Source organism: Bison bison, unplaced genomic scaffold, assembly GCF_000754665.1.
Source record: "Bison bison bison isolate TAMUID 2011002044 unplaced genomic scaffold, Bison_UMD1.0 scf7180017864492, whole genome shotgun sequence".
Classification (NCBI taxonomy): Eukaryota; Metazoa; Chordata; class Mammalia; order Artiodactyla; family Bovidae; genus Bison; species Bison bison.
The window spans coordinates 4,036,332-4,042,192 of record NW_011495051.1 but is presented as its reverse complement, the minus strand read 5'-3'; the positions used below and the strand labels follow the sequence as shown (position 1 = coordinate 4,042,192).

General features: G+C 51.5%; 1 protein-coding gene across 1 annotated transcript in view; it reads left to right on the top strand.

Annotated features, from left to right (window-relative positions):
- Positions 1–5,861, top strand: part of PTPRS (protein tyrosine phosphatase, receptor type, S) — a 261,020-nt gene that overhangs the window by 215,486 nt on the left and 39,673 nt on the right. The window lies entirely within an intron of this gene.

Sequence of the window (5,861 nt, the reverse complement as noted above, 5' to 3'; positions counted from 1 at the left end):
GCTTCTGTGGTGTGTCGTGCGGTGCTTCCCTTGCTGTGTGCTCGCTTCGCTTCTCCAGACTCGTGGCCTCGTACCCGCTTCACCGCCCCGCCCTCCAGCGCCCTCAGTCTGAGAGTTGGGGAGGAGTCTTCAAGGCTGCCCCTGCCGGCCCCACAGCCTCAGTTGTCCCCAGAGCCTGGTGCTCTCCCAGTCACCCTCAGAGGAGGATTCCTGTAGGCAGGTGTCCCAGGGTTTGGGCTGAGGCTTGTCGGTTTCCCACTTGGTCACACCTGGAAGCGCGGGGGTCCTTGCCCCGGCACCACCACCCCCAATCCAAGGAGGGCCTGGGAGTAGCCCCTTGGTGTCTCCTCGAAGGTGCCAAGTGGGGGTGCTACCCCTGCTCCTAGATGCCTCTGTGGGACCCCATCTCATCTCTGGGTTGGTTCTCTTCCGTCCTTTCGGAAATATTCATTTGCCGCCTCCTCCATCTCCTATGTCCCCGTGGCTGTTTCTGGTCAGATCTGTGGTGGAAACAGCTTCCACCTGCCAGGAAATGGGGTCCAGTTCATCCCCCGGGGCTGCCCCCGAGTGGCTGCATATCCTTGATCCCAAACCACCCTTCTTTGGACCTCCCTTCCCCGATTTGACACACCAGGCCCCTGACCGTTCTCCACCTGGGAGGTCATGCAGCTCCTCCCTTAGTGGGAGACCCTCAGGTCCTCAGTTCCCCCCCTACCAGACACAGCCCCCACCAGCCCTGAAGCAGCACCTTGGCGCCCTGGGTTCTGCAGCTCGCCTCTGAGGAGGAGGAGGCTGGGGGCGGGGCTGGGGACCTGGGGGCGTGGTGGGCAGGGGCCACCTCCGATCTGCTGCCATGGCACCTCTGGTGAGTTATAGCGCGTCCATGACTCCAGTTGACTGGTCTTCGTCTAACCTGCTTTATTTCTCTGCAAACACCTGGGAATGGGGTTTGTAAGTCTGGCAGGGCTCAAGGAGGACAGTGTGGGGCAGGGTGGGGGCGGGCCCTCTAAGCAGGGTGCACCCAGGGAGGGGGGCCAGCCTTCTGTGTCCTCAGTGCCCCGCCCCCTGGAGGGATGGTCCTTTCTTTAGGGGGTCCGGCCTCCCATCCTTTGCCTGGGCCTCAGACGCTCCAAAATTGAATTAAAAAAAAATCGTGGAAGGCAAATGTAGATCGTGTATGTCAAGGAAAGACGAAAAGGTCGTTGCTGTTCTTTTTGTTTTTTAATTTTAATTTTTTTTTTTGGTTTAAAGAAAAAATTCAACAAACTATTGCAGCTTTTAGCCTTGGGAAGTCCTCTTTTTACTCTCTGTATCTCCCCTATTTTTTCTCTTCTCCCCATGTCATTGTGTTCTGCATCAAACCCCCTTTACATCCCTCAGAGCTTCGAGAAGGTTGGTGTGTTTTTTTCTTTTTTACTTTCTTTACCCACATTTTTACATTCTGAAAGTCACACACACACACACACACACACACGAAACACACACAGACAGGAACACGGACACACGCAGACATGCACACAGAAAATGATAGAAAAATGAACTTAAAAAAAATGACAGAATGCGAATAATGAGCTGAAAGCCAACAAAACAAAACAAAAAACTGCCAAGCGAGAGCAAAAAAAAAAAAACCCAGAAAGACACGAAAATCTCAGCCGCGCCCAGCCCGGCCTAGGGCCGGCCGCACACATGCGATGCTTGCATTGTGGTCGCCTATATGCATCCTTTGGTAATGTTGTTGCTAAGTTTTTTGCACTCCTCGTCGTCATGGTAACTTGGGCCTGATGCATGCTGGGAGAATGTAAAAATTTCTCTGCATGCCACTCTTGTCGATTCGGTTTGGTGAGTTCCCAACGCCTTCTGTTGGAGTGTTTCTTGTCTTCCGTTCCGTTTTTCTCCTTTGGTTTCCTTCGTTTGTTTTTTTTTCTTTCTTTCTTCTTTTTATTTAGTTATTAATTTTTGGTTTCGTTTTGGGGGAAAAAACCGATCAGTTCGTTTTTTTTTCCCCCTCCCAGCCCCTTTACCCTGCTCCTTCCCCCATCAAAGCGTTTGGTCTTTGGGTCTGTCTTGTGTTTCCGTGCTCTTGGGTTTCGATTTCTTGGGCTGAGCTGTTGTGTGGTTGTTCTCCAAACGCATTGTGATTTAAAAGCCAGTGTTCCTGTCCCAACTACCATCCAGGAGGGCGGACGGGGTCCCACAGCTGGGATGCTGGGGCAGAAAGTGACCACCTGGGCTCAAGAGCACAAAGGAGGTGGCTTAGACAGATGGTGGGAGGTCAGAGCTTGGGTGAGGTGTGTGAGGAGAGAAGCCCAGTTTGTCTGACCTGACTGGCCAGCTACCTCTCTTATCCAGAGCTGATGCCTCTGTTCTTCAGGATGGCCATGTTTGAAGGGAGCTTAAGCAGGCACATTCCCTTCCTTCTGCCTCAGCATGAGACCACCTCCCACCTTCCCAGACAACCCAGAAACAGGCATTGGAAGCACAGCTGAATGGACAGCTGGCATGTTGAGTTCTTGTTCAGTAGAGCAACATGTCTAAATATGAGAAGTAGCCACCTATAAATGGACCATCCTCCCAAAATGATGCATGCTTGGCACATAGTCAGTGCTCAGAATGATAGCTGTTGTGATGACTTTCTGTGTCCTGACTGGGTACCGATATGGATCCACCCATCGGAAAATGCAGCATGATAGACTTTGGCCAACTACTTGGCCAGTCGTTCTGCCCTAGTGCTATGCCTCCGCCTCATAGGTGATGCTGGCTGCTTCCCCCACCACCTCCCAGACTCCCAGCCTAGTCACAGGCATCTTTTGTCCAGCAATGCAGCATGGTCACTTTCTGAGTACCTACGCATCAGAACTGTGGAATTCTGGAGAAAACCCTGGGGAACTTTGGGCACAGCCCCTCCCTCCCTCTCTCTGCCTCCCCAGCTCTCCCTCTGCCTCTCTCTCTCTCTCTCAGCTCTCCTTCTGTCTGTCTGTTTCTCTCACTTTTAAAACCTTTGGAGACGCTTGCTCCCATCTCCTCTTCCCTCCCTGAGGACAGGCAAGCCTTTGAGAGCCCCATTCTAACCCCAAATAGAAAACCTGCCCCCTATAAAATATCTATTTAGATTTATAGCCACTGGCTCCCAGCTGACTACCCAACATAGATGACATTTGAGAGCTGAGACTAGCCTGTTTGGGGTAACCTTTTCCTCTCACTTGCCCCTCACCTGCCTTCTCTAAACTCCCAGTGATTAAGTTCAGGGCCGAGTTGGCAAGAAGATTTTAGATACAATAATAGGGGATTTATTTTTCCTGTCTCCTTTTGAATCCAGAGTAAGAGCTGCCAGGCAGAACTCTCCAAAAGATGTAGGAAAGAGGTCTCTCAGCTCCTTTATGAAAGCTGGGTCCCAGTGAATTGAAACTGAGAGGTGGCTGAGGGTCCCTGAAGACCACCTGGACTTTGGGGGCAGTATAGACTGGTGGTGAGAGCACAGACTTTCGACTTGAGGAGACCCAGATTCAAGTCCTGCCTCTGCGCCTTCTTGGCTGTATGACCTTGGGCCGGTCACTTGGTTGCTTGGAGTCCCTATTTCCTCATCTGAACAATAGGAAGAAGCATCAGTATGCCAAGCTCACAGGATAGTTGGGAGGAGTCCATGAGAAAATTACTATTCGTCTATCCAGTGCCCTGTATCGTGTGTGGCATGTAAGAAATCACAAGGGAGATTGTTGTGAAAATAGGAAAATAGAGTTCAAATAAATGGTCTGAGCAAGTCATTTCCCTTTGGGAGCCTCAGTTTCCCCATCATTTATTTCACAGATACGTCTTTTGAATAAGATGCCTTATGGGAAACTGCTTTGGGAAGAATTGGAGGGCAAAAATTAATTCATTTGCTCAGAGCTCAAGTTTTGCTAATGCTTTTCGGAGCTCAGCCCATGGTCTCATTTTTTCCTGGCTGCAACCTCAATCCCATGAGATCAGTGGTCTCCCCAGATCCACATCTTTCCTCTTACTCCCTGTCACTCCCACAGGAAGTTCCGTGGCCAGAGTGTCAGAATGGGGCAAAAAAAAAAAAAAATGGAGGGAGTGCCAGTGACCCAGTTTGGGTGTTAGGCTACTGTTGCAGATACATACCAGCTCAGCAGAAGAGAAGAGCCACCTAGCATGTTCTGCCCTGAGAGCTATAAGCGTTTACACCGTTGCCAAAGCAACCAGTCCTGGGAATTAGTTGCAAGGAATCCCTACCTTCAACCTAGCTCTTCCTTCAGTTCACAATCTCCAGCTTCTACTGACCCTGGGTGATCCAGGGGGTGGAGTATTCAGATTTACCCTTCTCCTGAAGTCAGTTGCTAACATTCAAAGGACCCAAAGTCAGAGCCAGGTCCATTTTTTAAAATGCAGCTGGCAGCTGTAATCACAGAACCTCCCTAAGGAAAATGTAGCTCAGAATTACATTCTCCCTGGCTGTTGATTTTCTTTAAAATCATCAGCCTTTAAGGTGTGAATGAGTGGCTGAAGATGGTGTCTTTACCGTTTGGTCTAGTAACATAGCATAATTGAACCCTGGTGCACAGGACCCAGTGAAACGGTGTGCCACCCGCCTGATGACACGGGAAGATGCTAGAGCTGGAGACGCGGGAGAGAACCTTCTACCTGCAAGGGACTTAGGATGTTGTCAGGATTTTAGAAGGAGCCTGATGGGGATAATTTAATGCTGGTTCTCAAATGCTGAACTAAAAGATGGGGACTCAGTATCTGATGCCAGAGGGAGCTCTAGATTGCCCCAGTTTCCAGGTGTTCTTCAGAACCCTTTATCTGCAGCCCATCCCCAGGCCCCTTCAGATCAATTCACAGCACGGCATTTTGTGGGGCAAATTGTTTTTAAAATTAAATCTCCAGCACCCAAGCCATATAATTGGTAGATATGATCTCCAGGTGTTCCCCTTTCCCCCCTGGCAGCCCCGAGACAGGAGCAGATAGATATTGGGCCTGGAATCACCCATCCCCATGACCTCCTGTATCTCCACAAAGACTACCACTGGGGAATGTTGGCAAGCTCCCCTAGTTCCTGCTGGTCACACCTGGCCATGCCCACCCACCTCATCCTCCACCCCCCAAAGTCCCTGACATGACCTTGGTGGTAGGCAGTGGCAGATCAGAACCCAGCCCTTCTCCTCATCCCACCGTCACCCTGAGGGGAGAGGGGCTCCAGGGGTGGGGAGGCAGGCTGCTTCTCTGTTTGGGCATGGTGGATGGGGGCGGGGGCGGGGCCGTTCCACAGGAACACTGAGCTCTAGACACCTCTCGCCTGCTGCCTGCCTCACACCCTTTGCATTGCTGTTTCCTCTGTTTTTTGGGGGTGAGGGGGTACATTAGATTACACCTCGTCATTCAGAGAGCCCTGTGTCTCCGGTGGCCGCAGCAAGGGGGCAAGGGGAGTCAGTCAATTGGCAAGACACCGTGCCCCTTTTTGCTAGAACTGGAAAAAAAAAAATTGGGAGACAGAGAGTACCAAAAAAAAAAAAAAAAACCCAATAAAAAAGTATCTGTAGGGCAGTACAATGTCCAGCTCAAAAGGCCGCTGGTCAGCCTGTGGGCCGGGAGTCCAGCCAGGTCCCTCCAGGCCTTGCACTGTCTGAGCAGCAGAGGGAGCTGGCAGTGGGAGAGGGGAGGCAGGATGGCACGGGAGGGGGAGAAAGACCACAGGGCAGGCCATGGAGTGGTACCTACCCTCCCTGGGCCATGGGCTGGGGTTCAGTGGAGGGGCTTTGGAGTTAGGCCTTGGACGCCCCTCCCCCTCCCCTGACAGGTGTAATCTAAGCCTGAGTAAACCCCATGGAGGCTGCAGAACTTCTTGGCACCTTCCCCTCCCTTCC